Here is a 21344-nt window from a genome sequence, read left to right on the forward strand (position 1 = left end):
GAATGGGAAGCTCTGTGTTCCTGGTATCTCATTACATTCACTTCTAGGAAGAAGTGGGTAAGTTTCTCATAAAATATTCAAACCACCGTCGGGCATGATGGTACACACCTTTAATCCCAGAACTTGGGAGGCAGAGGCAAGTGTATGTCTGTGAGTTCAAGGCCAGCCTGGTCTACAAAGTGAGTCTAGGACAGCCAAGGCTAGGAACCCTATCTCAAAAAAACCTAAAAAAATAAAAATAAAAAATATTCAAATTAAATATCTTGTTGAGATAGGAATTATTCCTTCCAAACAACTGATGTTATCATTTCTCCCACAAAGCTGGGAGCAACTTGGTTTGGTAGAAAGAGAAAGATTGCCAGAAGGCTTGGCAGACATCTGCTACTCTCAGTCAAAGAGTAGACTCCTCCTACTTCTCAATCTTTATGAGAACCCTGTGAGCTTACCCTGTTTAAATCTAAACTTAGAAAACAAGAGCTGGCCTGTAACTGAACAGTTCAGAGGCACACAGTTACACTGAGGTACCATCAGGCTGGGGACTAATGCCCGAGTCATCCGTATGCTTCAAACTCTTCCTTTTCCCTGGGAGACTGAAGAAATCCCCACACACGCTACTTCTGACAGATGGAGAGGAGCTTTAGCCAGTTACTTTGATTCCTTCAGAGGGAACAGAAAAAGGACAGAATGAGGCCAGGCTCCTGATTCTGCAAGGGCCTCGCGGGTCCAAAAGACGCTAAGTAAAAGGAAAATATTCTCTGCACTTCTAACTGCTGCTGTAGAAGTATTTTTTCAGCAGCTGCAATAACTAAGTTACAATCCTCCTAGATATTGTCTCTACTGAAACTTAAATAATGATCTACTTAATAATTAACATTCTCAGCGGCATTTTAAAAATACAAAGTAAAAAGATATTTGCTAAATCAAAAAGATGTGAATTGGAAAAGAAGATCAAAGAAAGCTGTCAAACACTACCACCCCACATGTGAGGAGGGTGGACCTATCAGTTCAAAAGCTATTCTTCAGAGTAATCCAAACCACTGTAAATAACATGGTCCCCCAACTCTGGAACACAAAAGACACTCTTTCAAAAACAATATTTAGTGGACTATTCCCTTTCAATTAAGTATATTTCTATTTGGCAGTGATATATTCATGGGTCTTCACGGTCCATTTTGAAAATAAAATGCAATGCAAACAGAAAGCACAAAGCATTTTAGCTCACCATGAGCCCAACTAAATCAAATAATCTCTTTAAATAAATAAAACAGTTTCCCCTGAATTCCCTCCAAGTTTGAGATGGGGAAATTTCTCTAACTTGGTGCTATAAGCAAATACACTGTACCGAAAGCAAGCATTATGTATTAAAACTGAGCTCCTAACACAGAAAAGACAACATGAGCGTGTGTCCTCCAGAAGTTGATGACAAACTGTCTCCTGGGAAACCAACCTCTCTGGGTGTGGTTTGCTAGTATAACATTGGTTTCTGTTGGACAAATGAGAAACATAGCGTTTTCAGATTACTGATCACCTTTCCAAAATGGTTATTCTGCCACTAGTCAACAACCAGTAACTCCCCTATAATAAGTGTATAGATGACCTCATGGTATTAACTGTGCCACTCCTCTGCCTTGCTCCCTCACTGTTCTTCTAGTTTACTCAGCTGGCAGAATTTTCCACGATAGCATTTAATACTCACTCGCTGAAGAGATGCTGATGTAGTCCCTATTATGTACCACCTTTAGTTTTTTTCTATGTACAAGAGTCGTGTTGTAGCCAAAACATGCACAGTTGACATGGAGACAGAGGTGCAGCACCCACCTGTGCTGGGGTGGGAACCAAAGATGGTTCTTAAGGATAAAGCCCCCGTCCCACCCCCAACTCCAAGTCTATGAGGATCTGGTCAGATTCAGCCACAGGGAGGGCGAGCAATTCAAAGTCAGTAAATGCCTAGCACCCACAGAATTTACGTTCTTGGAGCTGAATACACCTTAATATTGGTTATACAAATACAGGAGTTAAAATTTCATTGTGGTGTTCAGATCGAGGATGGCTTGCATTCAGCAAGTTAGGGAAATGGAAATTAATCCTGAAAACACTAGGGAGATGTGGAAAGGTTTTTATAAATAATGCTCCGAGGCTTGTTTTGTGCAGATTTCCTTAGCTGGTGTGAAGGATGAAGTCAGAGGCAAAGATGTAACGTTACGAAGGGGCTGTTGGTGTGTGTCTCTTCCTGCAAACTGTAAACGCCTAAGTGGAAGATGGGATAGAGATCAACACTGTTGTAAGGCACACAGGACTGGAGGAGGAGGAACAGGCGGTGGCTTATACAACTTGAACAAGCAGGCCTTGAAATGATAAGGATACCATTATGGTCACCCTGTGAGTTAGAAATGTCCACCACAGGCGTATGTATGTGAAACGTTGGTCCCCACCTATTGGTGCTATTTGGGGAGGAGGGCTGTAGACCCTGTAGGAGGTGGGTCCTAGCTAGAGGAAGCTGGTCACTGAGGAACAGGTCTTATGAATTACAGGGCAAGTTCCAATCTTCCTTAGTAGCAGCAATGCAAATATGCAGCCCCACACTCCTGGCCACCCTGCACCTGCCAGTTCTATCAAGCCTTCGCAGGCAGAAGGGACGGTGCCTTCCCAAACTGCAAGCCAAGATAAACCTTCCCTTCTGTAAATCACTTCTTGTCACGCATTTCGTCATAGCAACAAGAAAGCCACTACAGTCATGAACTTGGGCAGTGGCATCAAGGAAAGAAAAAAACAGACAAAGGGCAATCAATGGGGGTGGACTCACCAGATAAGCAACTCGTTACCCTAAGATTTAGAAACTGGGACAAAACATACATTTGGATTGAAAGTGAGAGTTTCTGTTTGGGGCGTTCTGACTTGCAAGTACCCAACAGAACTTCAAGGTCAAGATCTCTAGCAGACAAAAGATAACATTTGAAGCTCTGACAAAAATGTACAGCTTCGGGAGTTTTCAGTCAACAGTAAGCTCACAGAATGGTTAAGAGCACAAGAACCATCTCCTACAGAGAGAGTTTCGGAGTGAGGAGCTGATTGCCGAACAATGCAGAGGCTTCCAGAGAAGACCAGAGCCGACTGTCAAGCAATGTAGACGCCTCCAGAGAACACCAGGTTAAGTGCTGCATGGTGAAGGTCCTTCTCCAACCTTTGCCCAGACACACAGAGAGAATGCGGAAGACCTTGGAAGCAGGGACTTCAAAATCTACAGCAGTAACTACAAAAATGAATCAGTCTAGCAAAATCTGTTTACTCCGAAGCGTGGCACCTTAGTTGCTGCTTCTGGGACCACAGTGCTGCATAGGCCAATAGCCAGTGTCTTGGATCCTTAAACTATGTAAAGAAAAGCAATTCGTTCCTGCTGTCTGCCTTTAAGAGTCTAACCAGGTTGCACTGCTCGTTCACAAAGAACAAATGAGCAAACACAACAGAGCAGTCTGCGCCTCTCATAACAACAGGACCAGAAACGTCAGAGAGCAGACAAAGCTGCTGTCTGGCGTCTCACTGCCCTGCTGAACAAATGAGAAAATGCAGTTTGCTCACATCTATGTAGTGATACTAACAATTTTGTTACACCAACTTCTTTGAAGGAAAATTACCGCTAATAATTTAATTTCTTCCGAGTCTCTTTCCCCAGGTACCTGACATTTTAGATAAAAAATTTTAATAAAATATTAAAAGCAAAGGAATGGCTTCCCAGGCATCCAACCTGACGATGACAGACACTATGAATCCTTTTTCCCTCTAACCCTAGCTCATCATATAGACATATCAAGCTTCCTATTCTATGGTTTTACCCAAGCAAAACAGTCTATTCTGAATGATGCTTAGCTGTAAACAAATGCTACTCCAAGGACAACCACAGTCTTACTGGTGCGATACTATGGGACAATCTCAACTTTCAATTTAACTGTTGTAGCTAGAGATGTGTTTTCTTTTTCACAAAATAGGCTGCAGGTTTTCTGCTCTAACCTCACATCTGGCCCATGTGCCTCCTCTAGGCGGGGAACAGCTGAGCTCTGCCATTCGATTCCTCAGAACACTGGCCAACTCTTTCCACCCTACCCAAATGGCCCTGGAGCTTTTATCTAGGTTCATCTATTTAGGTGACAGAGGTAGGTATACTCACATTCCCATTTCCCCTACTGTAATATTTTCAGGGCCACTGTGTCCCCTACAAAGGCCACAGCTTCTGACTGTTCCTGGCCTCAGTGGTGTCCTTGCTAGGTCACCCTTCAGCACTCACCTTCCTTGGATTCCTATACCTGCCCACATTTCCTAAAGGGCCTCTTTTAGAGCCCTCCCCCAAAGGTCTTGGTTTAAACATACTTTCTGGTCAGGTCTTAAGACACAGGTTTGAAGAGTGAGTCTTCACATTGTCAGAGGAAATCGTCGGCAAGCTGTGAAATACTATCAGGTTTCCATAAACCTAGCACAAGATTTTCTTGAATACGCAAGGTTTCCATGCCAAGGAAATCCAACTGAATCTTACCATATTTCTACAATTCACAGTGTGCTGTAAAAATAAACATGCAGAAGGCGTACAATCAGGGTCTGAGTGTCACTGCCAAGCTAACCAGATGCTTGTTTTAAAAATGGGTGTCTGGAGAAACAAATGAAGGATGCAGGCCCATCTCTGGGAAACAGACAAGATTCCATCTTCCTGCCATGTGCTTGGGATATCCTGACCAAGGCACTGAGATGCATTAAAGGTAATTCTAGCTCCTGGGGGGGGGGGATGCCATCAAATTCTGAAAACAAGCAGTAAGTGGACTGACAGTATTGTTAATAATCACCATGATCAAAACTGCCACTTCTGAAAGAGGTCAATATCGGTGACCTAGATTCACAGTGTTTTTTCCCAATAAGTCTTGAATTGAAAATGCAATGCAGTTTCTAACATAGCCCTTTGTCTACAATTCATTTTTCAAACAAATGACAATCAACTTCGGGCACCCACTAAAGAAATTCAGTAAGAGAGCACTGTCAGTGATCCCTCCAAATCTGTTAGAAGAAGATATAAGGGATTCCCTTTTTTCCCCGTAACTTTCTTTGTAGGCTTCTTTACATTTTTGTTTAGTTGGTCTGGATTGGGTTTGGGGAGTTGCTGTAGTGAGACTGGGTCATGCTTATGTAACCCAGGCTGTCTTCAAACTCAGCCACCTCTTGCTTCGCCCTTCTGGGTGGTAGGCTCACAGATAAGTACCACCAACTCTAGCTTACAGAGGGTTCTTTGATAATTCTAGACAGCTGTCGCTCAGCAGCTGCAGAAGTTTGTATTTCTAGGACTCCCCAGATCCTCAAGTCCCGTAGATGAAACAGGGTGCTGTTTGTCTACATGTGCTCCCTTACACACTAAATCATCTCAGTACTTGTGGTGCCTCACAGAGTATAAATACTTATAATACTGTACTGTTCAGGAAATAAGCATCAAAAACTATCTGGGAATAGAGCTCAGCTGTCCAGTGTCTGCCTGAAGTAGGTATGCGCATGCTCAGTACAGACACTTCCCCCCCCCCCCCAAACAACTTTTATCTGCAGTTCTTTGAAAACAGGGACTCGGAAGCCACAACATGGCGAGCAGACTACATTAGCAAATCTGAATTTGCCAATTAGCCCAGATAGTCATTTTCAACCCCCAAATTAATTTAACTGTCCAGGGTCAGTATTGATCTGGATTATGCATCTGCCCTGTGGGCCCTGAGTTCTTGGATCACAAATTCATGCTGCTTATGATATATCCCTGCTGGGAAAGGTCTAGAATCTCAAAGCTAACCAAGACGATTAGAAAACAGACTGTTAATTCTGGTTCTACAAAGTAACTCTTTCTTAGAGAGCTTTCACATTATCACCTTAACTACAGAATACTTTTTTATTAAGAACTAGAGTTAAGAACACGATTTATTTCTGAAGTCATTTCTGGGTATACAGCATACAATTGAACTAGTAAAGCCATGTAGCTTCGGCTGAGCTTCAGTTAGAAGGTTGTGTGCATAACCTAAAGTTCTGTGAAACAGACATTCCACCAGGGACGTTTTAAAAAGGCAATTTAAACAGTGTATTCTCTGAATTTTAAAGGTGCATAAGTCTTTCTGACCAAATAATCCTATACCTTGGAATTCAGTAATAAGAAATTTTCACACATATTCATGCAGACCAATGAGAAGAAATCTTCTTTCACTGTGCAGTCATGAGAAAATGGTTTAAGCACGACAAGACTGCCTGTCTTACCAGACTGTATACAGTGTTACAAAGGTGAGATAACCAGTATGCAGACAATAAAATTACCATGATACACCGTTATGAAGACAAAGCAAGTCACAGGAAAATAGATGTGGCCTGCTCCAGTTTACATAATAAGAGAAAGCATCTGCATGTATCTACATCCTCTACAGTATGATCCAATTTATATAACAAGGAAACCAAGTATATGCCTTTGTATATGTAAATGAACGGACAACGGGGTGGGGGGGGGAGAGACACATAAAGCTGTTGCCAATGGTTATATCTGGTGAGGGTGTAGGTGGGGAAGAGGACTCCACATATTGCCTCTGTATTTCTGCATTGTCATTTCAACTGGAACATATTAGTGCATCGTTTACATCATTTTAGAAACCAGTGAAAATGAAACCCTAAATCTCAGAGAGGGCTTTGGTGATCTATGCAATTAACCGAGCATCGATAGATACAGGAGAACCCCATCTCAAGGGACCACACTTTCGTTCGGCCCAAAGTGATCTCCCACTGAGGAGCGAGAAGGGAAAATTAGGGTGAAACATTCACCTGCAGAAACAGATCTAAATTCCCTATGTTCAAGATAAATAGAGCAACCGTCGCTATAGGGAGAGACGTCGCATGAGCTGCAGAATTCAACCAGTGACTGCGGCAAGAGAACTTCTATGACCCCATAATAAGGGAAGTCACTCATTTCTCTGTGCTAAACTGATCACATTTCAGACCACTGTCGAGAAACAAGACAGAAAACCATGCCTCCCCTTTCTCAACCCTGCATATTTGCCGATACCTTAGAAAATAGAGTGAGAAAAAAACATATAATCAGAATCTAAACTCTGTACTCACTCAAAATAAAAGGCTAGACAACAAATTTAAAACCTCCCCTTTAAAATTAGGCTTTAAAAAAAACTAATAAAGCCAATGGCATTTTCTAGGGCGCAGTGCATGTAAGAATTTACACTTGACAGAAGGACAGACTCGGGAGCTCTTAGGCTGACCTTCTGCCACAAATGTGTCCAGTTTGGCAATGGCATGGGTTGTGTGCATGCAAGTGGAAGCCAGAGGTCAACCTCTCATGTTATTCCTCAGTTGCAACAACCTTGAGTTTCGGTTTTTGGGACACGGTCCCTCACTAGCCTGGGGACCAATGACTGGACTGGGCTTGCTGTCTAGCAAGGCCCAGGATCTGCCTCTCTCCACCTCCCTGGCCCTAAGATTCTCTGGGATAACACCACTGTTCCCAGCCTTGTTACATGATTCTTGGGCTCTAACTTAGGCCTTCGTATTTATATTGCAAGCATTTTAGCAATTGAACAACCACCTCAGCTCAATTTCCAAGCAAGTTTTAGTTTATTTACTTATCTACTTCATGTGTGCGAATATTCGGTCGCCATGTACGTGCCTGATCCCCACAGAGGCTAGAGACAGCATCAGATGCTCCAGAAACTGGAACTACAGATGGTTGTAAGTTGCCACCTGGTCGTGGGAATCAAACCTGGGTCCTCTGGGACCCAGGCTCTTAACCATCCTCCCGACCTCAGCCAAGCACTTTCAATGGGGGAATTTCAGATTCCCAATACTCTTGTAGTCCGTGCTTCCTTTTTAAAACGTGCATATAAAATAAAGTAAAATAAAATGTGCATAGAATGGCAGACTCTTCTGGCAGCTGCTCCTGGAAAGGGACACATATAGGCCACCACACCTAAGGTCCCTGGCACCTATTCGACAGCACCTGGGAATGTTGTTTACCTGGCCCCTGAACCAGCAGTTGGAGAAGCCCCACTGAAACCATAAACCTTTGCCCAGTGAAAACTGACCCTTGAGAGCTGACCTTACTTTTTAAATTAATTTTTTATTGATTATTTGAAAATGTCACGTAATGTACATTCCAGTCCTCCCAGGCCGACCCCTCACCCTTATGATCTCTCCCAAAACAGAAGAAGAAGAGGAGGAGGAGGAAGAGGAGGAGAAAGAAGAGGAGGAGGAGCAAGAGGAGGAAGAGGAGGAGGGGAAGGAGGAAGAGGAGGAGAAAGAGGAAGAAGAGGAGGAAGAGTAGAGGAGAAAGAAGAGGAGGAGGAGGAGCAAGAAGAAAAAGAGGAGGAGAAAGAGGAGGAGGAGGAGGAAGAGGAGGAGGAGGAAAGGAGAGGAGGAGGCCGAAGTTAGATTATTAACCTTACTCTCTCAGATTTCCAGCCCATGCATGCAACTGTAGAGACAAAATAAGGAAACCAGGCATTATCCTCAAACGTGCTATTCTGATTCCACCTTCACAGCAGTTGTCAGAAGCCTATCATCTTAGCCTAGGCACTTAAAATAACTGCCACACCATGTTTTATGATAAAAAGCGTCCTTTCTGCCGCATGCACCAACTACAGGGAACAGGGAACTATGGTCTAAAAGTTGGAGTTCTGGGCTAACATACTGCTTGCCTATAGTCTCAGCCTTTGAGAGCCTACCAACAGGAGGATTTGCAGTTCAGAGCCAACATGTGTTGCATAGCTAGAGCCAAAAACAAAACAAAAGGGTTTAGGTGTCAATCTACTCAGATTTCAATCTCAACTCTAAGCCCATCATGTGATTAACCTCCCAAATATAAGTTCTCCCCAAATGTAAGCCTAAGAAACTGTTACCACTCCTTACCACCTTCCCCCCCCCGCCCCCCGCCCAACACACACACACACACACACACACACACACACACACACACACACACACAAAATAAGTGTCTGGGAAGATGGAATGAAGTAGCTAGCATACTTCAAGTTCTCAACAAATATATGTTTAGGTTTCTTGTTTCTCCTTTATGGTTATTATCCCTACTCAGTGCACAAAAGTTGAATATCCTCGCTAATGCTCATGGGAAAAGAGAAAACAAGAAGTGCCCCTAATCATCAAAGGTCCCCAAATGCTTCTCATGGATGTTTCTGTGCTCCCAAGGCTAAATTGCTTAATATGATCTCTTTTTAAGTCTTACTAGGGGATGCAGAGGCCCCAGGAATAGCATCTGGCTCCTGTATCACAGTTCAAGGCTCTACAATCACAGAATGTTAAGGCTATCAGAGCTGAGTAATGTCCATATGCCTCTATCCAAAAGCAATCACAGGGTAAGGTGAGTCCAGAGGAAGATCTGGCACCAGAAGGTGGCCTGTGGCAATCGCTAGAACTTTCCTTGATTGCAGGATGGAGTTCAAGTATCCTTTACACATTTTAAATCAGCTTTCTCTGGATGGCCTTTAAAGAATAAACCAATATCATCTTCCCTAATAGAGGAAAGAAAGACTTGTGGGCAGCAGTGATCTTAGTAGCATCAGTGGGAGAAGGGGCAGAGTGGTTGTCACAGCAACAGGAATGCCGGCCAGCATCAATCGTCACCGTGCATCACCAACCTTAACCATGGGGTTGGGAGGGTTTTCTTGAATACCAGAACCAACCAAAGCCCTGATTGGATACCCAGTGCCAAACATCCAAACCAGGACATTGTCAGGACTTTAAGACACCAATATATACTGCTGAAGGCCAGCCCAGAACACAATTCTCCACCTATTCATCCAGCGGCTGTGAGGGGGATCGTGTCTCAGGCCAATGTTCTTCTCACTGTGGGGGTTACACGCCATGTTTTGCAGCCAAGTGAGTCCTCTACGCTCTTCTAAGTATATTCCAAATGTGTACAATTAAATACTACTTATAAATACCACAGCAAATAATCTTATTAAAATAATAAGTTTTTAAATGAACTCACATTGGGCTGGAGAGGTGGCTCAGCACTGGTTGTTCTTCCAGGAGAAGCAGGGTTAGGTTCCCAGGACCCACAAGCTAACAACCTTTTGTAACTCCAGCTCTAGAGAATATAGTGCCCTCTTCTGGCCTCCAAAGACACTGCACATGGATGGTACTAACACATCCATGCAGGCAAAACACCTGAACACATAAAATAAAAACAAATAAATCTAAAACTGGCAAACCATGAACGGCTCTAGCATGTGCTGTACCTGTCACTCGGAAATAATTAAAAAGTAAAGATCTGCCAACTGTATTCATGGACTATGTCCAGACCTCAGTGATGGAGATCTGAGGCGAAGGCCTCTGGGGTCTAGGTGAGAAAAAGAGCTGTCTAACGTAAATGAGTGTCCTGTGACCTGTCTGAACCAGTTGCTTAAGGTGAATCAGAGTTACTTGTTCTTCTTCCAGCCTCTGAGGAAATGGCTACTTTAGTTTATTCATACTAAAGAGCCAAATAACATCCTTTAATTGTTGTAGGAGGAAAAGAATGCTTTAAAAGGGTGATGTACTAAAGTAATGACTTGCCTGTCCCTTTCAGTCACTAGAGGTGGGATTCCCCCAAGGGATCGTGTGACAGGGCCTGTGGGGGAAGACTCCCAGAGAAGGGGAGAAGATAACGCTCTGAGCTCACACGGTATATAATATTCTCAACTGCGTGTTTTGTAAGCAGTAGGTGTCAGGGGTCTTCAGCCATGGCTCCCCTTCTGAGCCACGGTCCTGTGCACCTAATTTGTCTCCATAAAATAAGGGAGAGAAAAGGTACAGTTCACACCGGGAGAACTTTATTTTTAACTGGCCGTTCATTCCGACCTCCTGGCTAGGAGCTGAAAGGGAGGGCATCACTACCACCCTCTAGGAACTCTGGTTACACCGTCCCCAGAACAACAGCATCCAAAGGGCAGAAAATCAGGCCAGGCTTGCAGCTAGAGAAGCTCGCACTCGCACTAGTGTGAAATGGGTTTTGCAAATAAAGATCACACTGGGAGGACGTTAAATATACGAACAATGCAAGATTCTCACTCATCCACTCCCTGCCACATTAATACTGGACTCTCCCTACGCCACAGGCAAAGTAAATCCATGCTTATACTTGGTGGAGGTCAGGAATCAGAGGCACGGACACTCAAGGCAAAACGGGAAAATAGTATCACAGCGCGAGGAAGCAGTTTTACTTTAAAAGGGTGAGGCTTTTTCGAAGTGAAAACTATTACCCAGAAAAACAAATACAAAGGAAGAGAAGCAAGGTTATTCTATGCCCTGGGTACTGGAGGAAAAGGAAACATGGACATGGACCACACTGGGCGTTAGGGAGTATCCTTGCAATCAAGGTTAACGTCTGAACATGAGCCACACTACCCGGTGCCTGTCCATGCTGGGAGATGTCCCTATTTCTGGAGACGTGGGTAAGTCTCTCCCACAGACTCGCTCACTCAGAAAACGAAAAGTAACTATTCTGGATGTGAACTGCCAATAGTGGTCAGCAAACATGCTCAAGGGTCCTTAATCTCATTCTAAGTATCAAACGCAGAGCTTCTTGCTTTTACAAAACCCACGGTGACTGTGTTTCCAAAGCCTATGCCGCCCCTGCTAATAAACCTGCAGTTTTGTTCTTACTCTGGAAGTGGTCACAGATGACATTAACTGAGTCCTAATCTGCCTCACAATTTTCATTTTTCAAGTAATATTAATACTTCCCCCAAAATATCTGAGTTCACTATTAGAGCATTTGTTGGAAGTGTGAAGACTACAAAAATTATTCCTTCCTGTAGCGCTATTACCTAACTGCTCTGATCCTAATATTCGTAATTTATTTGCAGCTTAAGATTTTAAAATTTAAAAATGTGGCAGCTAATTATCAACTTTATAAAAATCCACCAAAAACTACTCATCAGTTCTAACATTTGGGTTTGCCAGATGCACCTGGAAAACTGGGGACGGCCATCACACTGTGCCCAGAAGCATATGTCCCAGCTTGTGACATCTTAGCCTGCCACCGTAATGGGCTCGCATACAACATCCCAGCTGTGTATACATCCAATTCCATATGAAGGATGCATAGACATGAATGCAAGGCAAGCATTTAGCCATTCAATTACCAGTAAATCAAAATTTAAAACAAATTAGTAGTAGCCTAAGAAAATAACTTGTTCACTAGAATTACCAAATATTGTGCCGTGCTGCACAAATAAGGAGTATACATTGATCTAGAGGCAGCTGGGTCATTCTTAGAAAGAAAACTACACTACACGGTCTCTATCGGGAATAAAATGAAATATTTCAAGGGAGATATGAACCTGTAAAATCCACATCTTGAAAAGCTCTTTTGAAACCTTGAAGGGCTTTTATATTCCCGTATTTCCCTATCTGATATGACAAAAAGCACACACAGCCTGGATCCCGGGGCACGTAAGTTGCGCACCATTCACATTTTAAAGCGCATAAACACAAAGCTTGCAAAAGAATATTTCAGCACGAAGCCCTTCTGTGTGGGTGTGCATTTGTAAAAATAAAAGTAGAATTATTCCAACAGATGTAAATGTGCTCTCTGTGATCAAATGGAGTCTTTGAAATTCTGTTTTGACAGTTACTTGTAAAACAGCATTTCCATGGCGATTAATTCAGAGCTGGGTAGTGATATCATCAAAGCTAAGTCAAAGCTAAGTTCTGATGGCTGAGTAATACATGTTGGAGGGACGCACGCCCAGTGCCTTGCAGCACTCTGTCACCTGTAAGGGCATACTAGTTCTGCCAGCCAAGTTTCCTGAGCATAAAAATGCTCAGAAAATGCCATTCCATTTTAAAAGTTAAAAAAAAAATTCTTACAGGGGCTCCCCCAGGACATCAGTCATTTATTAAATGTCTACAGTGTAAAAAGATGATATAATAGATCAATACACCAGTTTAAAAAAATATGCAAGACTGTTCTGTGGGGGGAAATCTAGATTACGTAACACAGACAGTCAGGATTCTACCACATGGTCCTGGTGCGCTGGATTTCTGGTCCTCTGTATCATTTGTAACATAGGCTATCAAAGTTGGGAGGGTTCAAAACATTCGGTTCTCAGTTCAAACACATCTTCTAAAAATCATCAGTCTTAACAACACTGAAAAGATTAAGTAGAAATTTTACACACACACACACACACACACACACACACACACACACACACACACACACACACAATCTTGCTATCCTAAAGACTAACTCGTCACTTTCTGAGCTCCTGGGAGTCTGCCCAGGGAAAGTCACTGGTTGCTCTTCCTAGCTATCTTCATTTCATGATATGATTTCTCTTTAAAGGAGAAATTCGATTCCTTTTCAAAGCATTATACACCTACCCGCCTGTGCTTGGGCATTATTGCCAACCAAACCATTCAACATATAACTCCACAAATGCATAACTTAAATGTATGGACTGCCATCCAACCCATCTCTACTTTAAAACATGGCGACTGCCCACAAATGTTTTGCCCCAAATAAAATCTCAAATGCCTTGCTTGAGAGCATTAGGAAGAATCCCTATGTGAGTTTGGGTATTTTTTTTTAAGTCATATCCCAAATGCATACGTTTTTGTGGAAATATAATAGACATTTGCCTTTCTTTTTAGAGAATGCTGGTTTTATAACTCTACAGTTGTTCAATTGGAGAATTCTATGTTTTCACACTTTGATTCAGGAGTTTACAGAGTCTAAACTCAGAAATATTGTACTATATAGACAGTATCTAATTGACAAAGAAAAAGCAACTTCAAACTTCTGAAAATAAAGCCATCTTTTTTACATGCTTTTTAGGAGGCCCAAATACTGCCCTGAAGGAGCGCTTTGCCTGTCAGTGTCAAGTGAAAACGGTATATCATTCGTAAGCTGTCCCCAAAAGACACTGAGGATGCACACGCACACACATTTACATGCGTTGCACAGTGCCAACTATTTTCCAACCAAAATAATCATATACACGTCGAACCGAGCTATTTCTAGCGCAGAAGAGGGTGAACGTCCGGGTAGGCAGAGGAAACCAAGTAGCAGATCATTGCCAGTGAGGCGGGTGGCGGCGGGGTCCCCTGCCTCCCGCGCTGGCCGCCTCTCACCCCGCACCTGCACCGGGTCCCCGGCAGGGCATCCGGGAGCGCGCGCGCGCGTCCGGGACGCACCCACGGGAAGCCGAGTAGCCTGGCAGGCCGGGAGCGGCGGGAGCATCGCCGGGCGGGACCCGAAGAGCCTTCTCCTACCTGTCACTTCGATGAGAGTCGCTGCCTGGGATGCGGCCGCCGCCGCCTCCGGTAGCCCCGCTGTGTGCGCGCGCGTGTGTGTGCGCGCGTGTGAGAGCTTGTTTGCGGCGCGGCTCCTTAGCGGCTCGCGCGCCGCCACCCCCTCCCCGCCGCCGCCGCCGCCGCCGCCGCCGCGGCCGCCGAGCCCCTCCGGCGCCGCCCCGCCCTCCGCCGCCTCCGCCCCCACCCCCACCCCCCGGCCTGCGCCTCCCCGCAGCGCTCACCTCGGCCGCCCGCTGCCCGGGGCTCCGCCCGCCGCTCCCGCCGAGCCGTGCGGCTCCGGGCCCGCCGCCCCTGCTCCCGGCCGCGACACTGCCTCTGGAGCCCAAGCCGTCGCCTCGCAGCCCCAACCTGCCCGGGCTACGGAGCATGCCCAGTGCGGCGCCCGGCGGGGCTGGGGGTGGACCGGGGCCGCGCGGGCCGGCCGAGTGAGGGGTGCGGGGGGGTGGTGGCTGTCCCGGGGTCGCTGCCGCCTTCTCGGTGCTGGGTCTGTGCGCGCGCCCGTGGGAGCTGATCTGAGCCCACGGCGGGACAGCGCGTGCTAGTGGCCACGGACTCCGCGAGTCCCCGGAGGAGGGGGAGCGGGCCAGCCAGAACCGGGTGCAGGGAGCGGGAACTGCGAGTTCGTCTATGTTACAATGAACTAACACACGAAGAGCGTGTACACTGCAGCAGACGCAGTGAGAGAGGCATTTTATTCATTGAACCCGAGAAACAATCTGCCGGAGGAAGTACTACAACAGGCTAACACTGAGCCAGAAAGTGATTTCCAAAGTCTTCCCCAAAGTGATCGATCACGAAACGTGCACCCACTCCACCCTAGACTTCGGTCCCAGGGATGCTGGGGGCCGCTGTGGCCAGCTCGCTCAGTCACTGCAACCGACACCAGGATGCCCCAAGTCCTGCTGAGGTGGCCTGGTGCTGTGCACCCAGCGGCAATCTTTGTGGAGACCCTACACAGGAACTGCTCCGGAACTCCCCGAGGGCTTCCTCCTACCGGGCCACTCTGCTTCCTCCCCCCTCCTGCATGGCGGTGGCCACCAAAACCCGGAGACGTGGCACCTGCGCACTGGGGACTGGGGCCCGTGCTCGCAGCTGAACTGGGCATGCTCAGCTGCCTGAGCTGGTCTGGAGGGTCAAGAGGAAAGGGCTTGGCTTGGAGGGTTTCTTAAGAAACCGGGAGCAGAGGGAGGGTCAGAGGTGTAGGGACAAGGGGCAGTACAGGTACTGTGGGCGAAAGCAGTTGAAAATGCAAAACAGTCGTTCCCCTAGTTGATTCTGGCAGTTTCCAGTAGGGATAGAAAGGGAATAACCACCAAAAGTTGATCAACTTGTGTAATGGCACATGTCTGTAATCCCAGATGGTAAGGGTTTGAGAGCAGCCTAAACTGTACAAGACCCAAGGCCAACCTGAACCTTGTCTAGAAAGAAAGAAAGAAAGAAAGAAAGAAAGAAAGAAAGAAAGAAAGAAAGAAAGAAAGAAAGAAACAATTTACCAACTTGAGGGAAATGGTCTGAGAGGCACTGACTACTCCCTAGCCAAACACAAAGCTTCAGTTTTAAGTGAGCCTTGAAAAAGCTTTCTCAGCTCTGGCCGTGCCTGCCTCTCACAGAACAGAAAGAAACATTCACGAACCTAGATCAGCTTTTCCTGCAAGGTTAAAAAGGCACAAAAGATTCCAGAGAAAGCTGATACTTGGCTGGTCAGGGGTCTTCAAGATGAATTGATCTGCCCTATGCCAACGCTTTTCAGGGGCTAGTAGACTGGGCACACACACTGCCTGAACAGCTTTTTAAAGCTTGTTCATTAAGCAAGACAGGAATAAAGTCTGATGTTCTGCATTTCTAACAATTCATTCTGATATTGCCGGTCTGAAGCTGAGGCTGAGTAGCAAGAGGCGTTAGGGCAGTATTTTAGACCTACTTTCCCTATATGTGAGAAAACTCTGCCTCAGAAAGGAAAACCCATTTGCCCCAGGTTACGCAGCCAATAAATAGTGTAGCCAAACTCAAACCCAGTCCCCCGAGGCTTCCTTTATATGCCTTATATTTCTCAAGTATTATCCATAGAAAGGTGAGCTAGAAGCTATCATTTGTGTGACTGACAGCTCTTACCAGTAGAACTTGGTACATAATGTGCTCAAATATGGTTAGTCTTCGATGCCTAACAAAACCGCCAGCACATAGCAAATTAAACAGTTAGTAAGGTGCTCCCCTTTCTCTGGATGAACTCCTGGCACTGGCGTCAGTTCTGCCCTGCAAGCTACACACACAGGGTGCCTCTTCGGGGGTTCCATACAGCAAGCTTCTACCTCCAGCAGCAAGGAAAGGGAGTCCTAACTCAAGACAGTACTTTACATACTGTGTGTTTTGATAAGAGCTTATGAACAACAGAATGGCCATTTCAAAGATGTCCACTACATGTACCAACTTCCGGAAAACTAGCCTTCTACCCTAGAGCGCACTCCAAGTGTTATAGATTAAATGTTTCATTTTACATTTGGAAAAGGAAATTACAGTGGTCTCCTGTTACATCAGGAGCTCACACTGGTATTGAGCTTATTATCGTTTGGTACTATATGATCAGTGGAGCTTTCTAAATCCTAGATGAAAAACCATTTCACTGAGGCTCCTTTCCCCTCCCCTTAATGGCTTCTTAGACGCGTTTTCGACATTTTTTTTAAATGCCAAACACACTCATTACTCTTTGCCCAAGACTCTAAGGTAAACATAAGACAAAGTCATTTCCTTGATAAAGTTAGATGCTAGCAAGCACTGGAGACAAACAGTGACCTGTTAAAACGCTAAGAACCATGGGTAAAGAAAATGAAAAAGACTTCCGGAAGTATCAAGGAAGACTGCTAGTTGGACAGGGGAGAGCCATGGCATCTCTGAGGATTTAACGTTTGGGTAGAACGGGAGTGAAAGGAGAAAAATGAATGTCTGGGAGGAAACATGCCCAGCAGGAGGGAAAGTAAGAACCCAAGCTGAGACTGTGGCTTACCTGTTCCAGAAACAGGAATGAGCCAGCGTGGCCACCCAAGGCATAAAGCCAAGAGAATGGAAGACTCACAGGCAGCTGGGAGCCAAATCCACTGAGAACACAGAAAGGACTTTTGGGATAAGGCTTACAAGTTTCCTGTGAGTAAACTATGACCAGATTGACTGGTGAGATTGACACTGAAAATGCCTGTAGGAGAGGGAGGGTTCGTCAGAGGGCCTGGAAAGAGGCAGGGGTGGGTGAGTGATGGAATTCTATTTTACATAAAAGTGTACTTTAAAAAAGAAGAAGAAATAATACTTACCACAGCCTCGCCCTCCGAGCTCTTGCTCCTACAGCCATGACTCCCTAGCAGTGTGTTGTTATGCGAGTCAGCATTAACCACAGGAAGCATCCATGGAAGCTTCCATAGAGCAAGCAGTCCTTCCCGTGAGTGGCTCTAAAGTCTTAGGTTGTTCTTACAGTGTATGAAAGGGGAGCCATAGCAGGCGGGAGCTTCAGGTTAACACTCTGGAAGGTAGCAGAAGACCACATTACATCCTCTTTAGAGAAAGGGCACTTGTGTCCGTTATCCCAGGTTAAAGTGGTCCATTGATCAAGGTTTCTACCGAGCTCTTTCCACGCTTTCCTTTGAAAACGAAGAGGTCGCTGCTGGCCTGTTTGTCCTGTTTGCCTTAATTAGAAACATACATCCTTGAGAAGTGGCCAGCGTACAGAAAGGCCTGGCTGGAGGTATCTTGGCCCCAGGGTCTACCTCCCTAACTTTGCATCTGCCTCTTTGTGTGCTAGAGAACTAAAACAATGTGGCCGCACTGAGAAAAAAAGAAAAAGATCATAAAGAAAATGTATTTGTGTACCGTGTGGTAGCCCTTGTTAAAAAAAAATACAGCCTAAATTTCTGTTATAACGGTTGTTGATTGGAGTTTAAATAGAGGTTATGGTGAAAAAGCAAAAGGGAAATGACAGTTTAATTTCATTCCAAATGATTTAAGACTAGGATTTTTTTTTTTTGCATGAGCCAAGTTTAGACCATGATGACACTGAAGGAGACTTTAATACATCATGAAGGTGGTGGTGATGGTGATGCTGACGCTGATGTTTGCTCTCTAGGAAGCAGGATATGTATACAAGGAGGCATGGAGATCTTAAATGGGAGTCAAGGAGTTTTCACTTGTATAAACACCCATGTGACCAACATCACACCTGGATCGAGATACAGAACATGATCAACACGATCCAGAAGGTTCTCCACGTTCTGTTTCAGTCGCTACTCCTTCTGTGTGAGCTCATACTATCCCCACCACCACTTTACAGGCCACACCACCCCAATGCCAGAGAGCTGCTTCTGCTTGCCTCTGAATTTTATGTAACGAGAATTATGAAAAAAGTGCCTGGTATTTTGCATTCATCATTATGCTGTAGTAGCTTCTGTCTGTAGTTTCTTCCTGTTCGTGGTCTAGCATATTGGATACAATAAAAATAATTTATCCAGCTTATTGTGGAGGGAAAAAAGAATTGTGATAATTTTAAAAATCACTGTCCATGACGTTCCATGAAAGGTGTTGTTAGCTAATGCATTACCTTCTATATTTTCTCTGTTGCCACTACAAGCTAATATGCTAGGCTTAGTCCTTCTGCTCATGGATTGTTCTGGAAACATAAAAAGGTAAATTCTCACAAATTTAATTCAAAAAGCCCAAGTAAGATGGCAGCGTATTCCTGAATAAAATATAAAGCATTTCCTTCAAATAGGCCAGCAGACTAATGCTAGAATATTCCCTATCATTCCCTTGAAATACATGAGAGAGATGTGTTACTGGGGTTAAAGTAGAAAGCTTCAAAAGCACACAGCAGCATTTGGGGCAGGATGTGATTTACAAATGAGTTTGCTGTCCTTACTTACCTGGGGTGTTTATGCCAAGATGACATAAAGTGAAATGAGAACATGTGGAAAATATACACACTGCTTAGTGTGGTCTAGTTGCATGACTTCATGTTTCCGTGTTTCACATGTGTCATTTCTGTACCTACAAGGATGCCTTCTTGCCACTTCTGTTGTGCGGAAATGAGGTTAGAAAACAGCGTTAACTTACAACAGAAATAGCAACTGAACACTCCACAAGACAAAATGTTCCCTTCTTTCCCTCACTGGCTCTATGTGGAGGAAACTGCAGCAAAACTACAATTTCATTAAATTTATTATTTCTCTCTTCCTCAGGAAGTCCAAAATTTCACTAATAATAATAATAATAATAATAACAACAACAATAATAATTTTGACCTTCCTTCTAAAGTCAATTTTGCCATTGTGATTCATAGTAACCAAGATGAAAAACAGCATTTTTTACAACTTTGCTTCTAGTGTGGCTAGAGAAGACTACATGATCCAATCACTCCATCCAGGTCAACATTGGTCAGTCCCAGAAGGGCTGTGCTACCTGTCCTGTAGACCTATCTAGTTAATGCCATGCCAGAACTCTACCTAGTATATCAGAAATTGCAATCTTACTTTTCAATATAATAAAAAACACAGAACACAAGACCAATGAAATAGTAAAAAAAATCTATAAAGCTTGTAAATTTTTAATTCATGATTTCAATAAAATCAAATCTTATTTATAGGTTGTGTCTCCCCCAAGAATTTCCTTTTCCTAGGTTTCTAAGATGGACAGAAATATTCTCTTGCTCTCAAATGAGGAAAACATGGGGCTTTAGAGATCTACCTAAGGTCCTAACACTAAAGAAAACCCTTTGTAGGATTTAATCAGGATTCCATGTTGGTGGGACAAGTCTGTCACTGTCCAAAGATACTCAACAAACAAAGCAAGTGTTGGCTGAGATGGTCCCTTACTAACCCTGGGTCAAGTCAACTGAAAAGGAGGTTTACCTTTTTCGAATTTCCAGGTACAGCCACCATTTTCCCGCTATGCAGTCATCTCTTTGAAGCCGCTGGGTAGATAAGTAATAAACAGCAAAAGGTCTGTGTGATCTTTGTGCTTTCAGTCTTCTTTCTGAGGATAAGGGGCTGGAAAAATGGCTGAGTGGTTAAGAGCCCTGGTTGCTCTTGCAGAGGACCCGCGTTCAGTTCCCAGCATCCCATGGTAGCTTGCAAATAGTTTCAGGGGGGACTAGTTCCTTCTTTTGGCCCCTGCAAGCATCAGATATGCAGGCAGGGCACTTGTATACATGCAGGCAAAACACACATACACATAACTTTTTTAAAAGATCTTCAAAATTTACTATGATAAAATTAGAAGCGAGAGTCTCCATTCTTTCTTGCCTAAGCTTGTATGAACCTACACCACAAAGCAAGTCTCTGATTTAGGCTCAGGGTTCAAGTGTAGGTCAAAGTAAAAAATGATATGTAAATGTATGTAAATATTATTAATTATGCATATGTAATTTCTCTTCATGTGTGGAAGCTGATGAGATAAACTCCTTCTCTAAAGAGTGGAACAGTTAGGATCATCTTTGCCCTCTATTGCCTTCTTGAGGGCAGGGGCCATTACTCATCTATTTGGGAGTCCCAATGTGCTGCATGGCACTGGGGACAGAGTAGGAGCATAATAAATGTTTGCTGGACAGCAGCAACAACAACAGAAACACTGGCCTTGGAATCTATTGAGTGGCTGGAACCAGAATCAGCAAGTCATTTTTAACTTCTGCACCCACACATTACACCCTGAGTCATCCATTAAGTACTATTGATTGACACCATTTTATAAATACCCCCTTAAATCATCCTGGCTACTCAAAGCCCAGCGTCTCTCACCTTACTAGTGGAGTTAAGCCTCTTAGGCTTCTTTCCAGCCCCAAGCACATTCCTATTTTATAGCGCTTGCTTCATTGTTTTACAGGTATGGCTTTGTCTGTCTCACCTCAAAGGTGTAAAACTTTGCCCTGCAAAATCAGGATCTTAGTTTTTCCTTTGTTTTGTTTCTTTTTGGCAGTAAAGAAACAACAGCCTATATTTTAAAGTCAGTAAGATGTGGTCAAAATACAAGTTTTGAAGGACTGTTCCCCACCA

General features: G+C 44.3%; 1 protein-coding gene across 10 annotated transcripts in view; it reads right to left on the reverse strand.

Moving 5' to 3' along the window:
- PLCB4 (phospholipase C beta 4) overlaps nucleotides 1-14674 on the reverse strand; it is a 370866-nt gene extending 356192 nt beyond the window's left edge. For 8 of the 10 annotated variants that reach the window (XM_084776846.1, XM_084776843.1, XM_084776845.1 and 5 more), the window contains exon 1: nucleotides 14278-14432. The gene's annotated coding sequence lies outside the window, so the exon portion shown is untranslated. Of the gene's footprint in view, nucleotides 1-14277; nucleotides 14433-14540 lie in introns of those variants that run through there. The other 2 variants (XM_084776848.1, XM_084776851.1) reach the window with 2 other exon arrangements.
- Between the last annotated feature and the right edge of the window lie 6670 nt (nucleotides 14675-21344).

Source organism: Acomys minous (genome assembly GCF_964271855.1).
Source record: "Acomys minous genome assembly, chromosome: 3".
Taxonomy (NCBI): Eukaryota; Metazoa; Chordata; class Mammalia; order Rodentia; family Muridae; genus Acomys; species Acomys minous.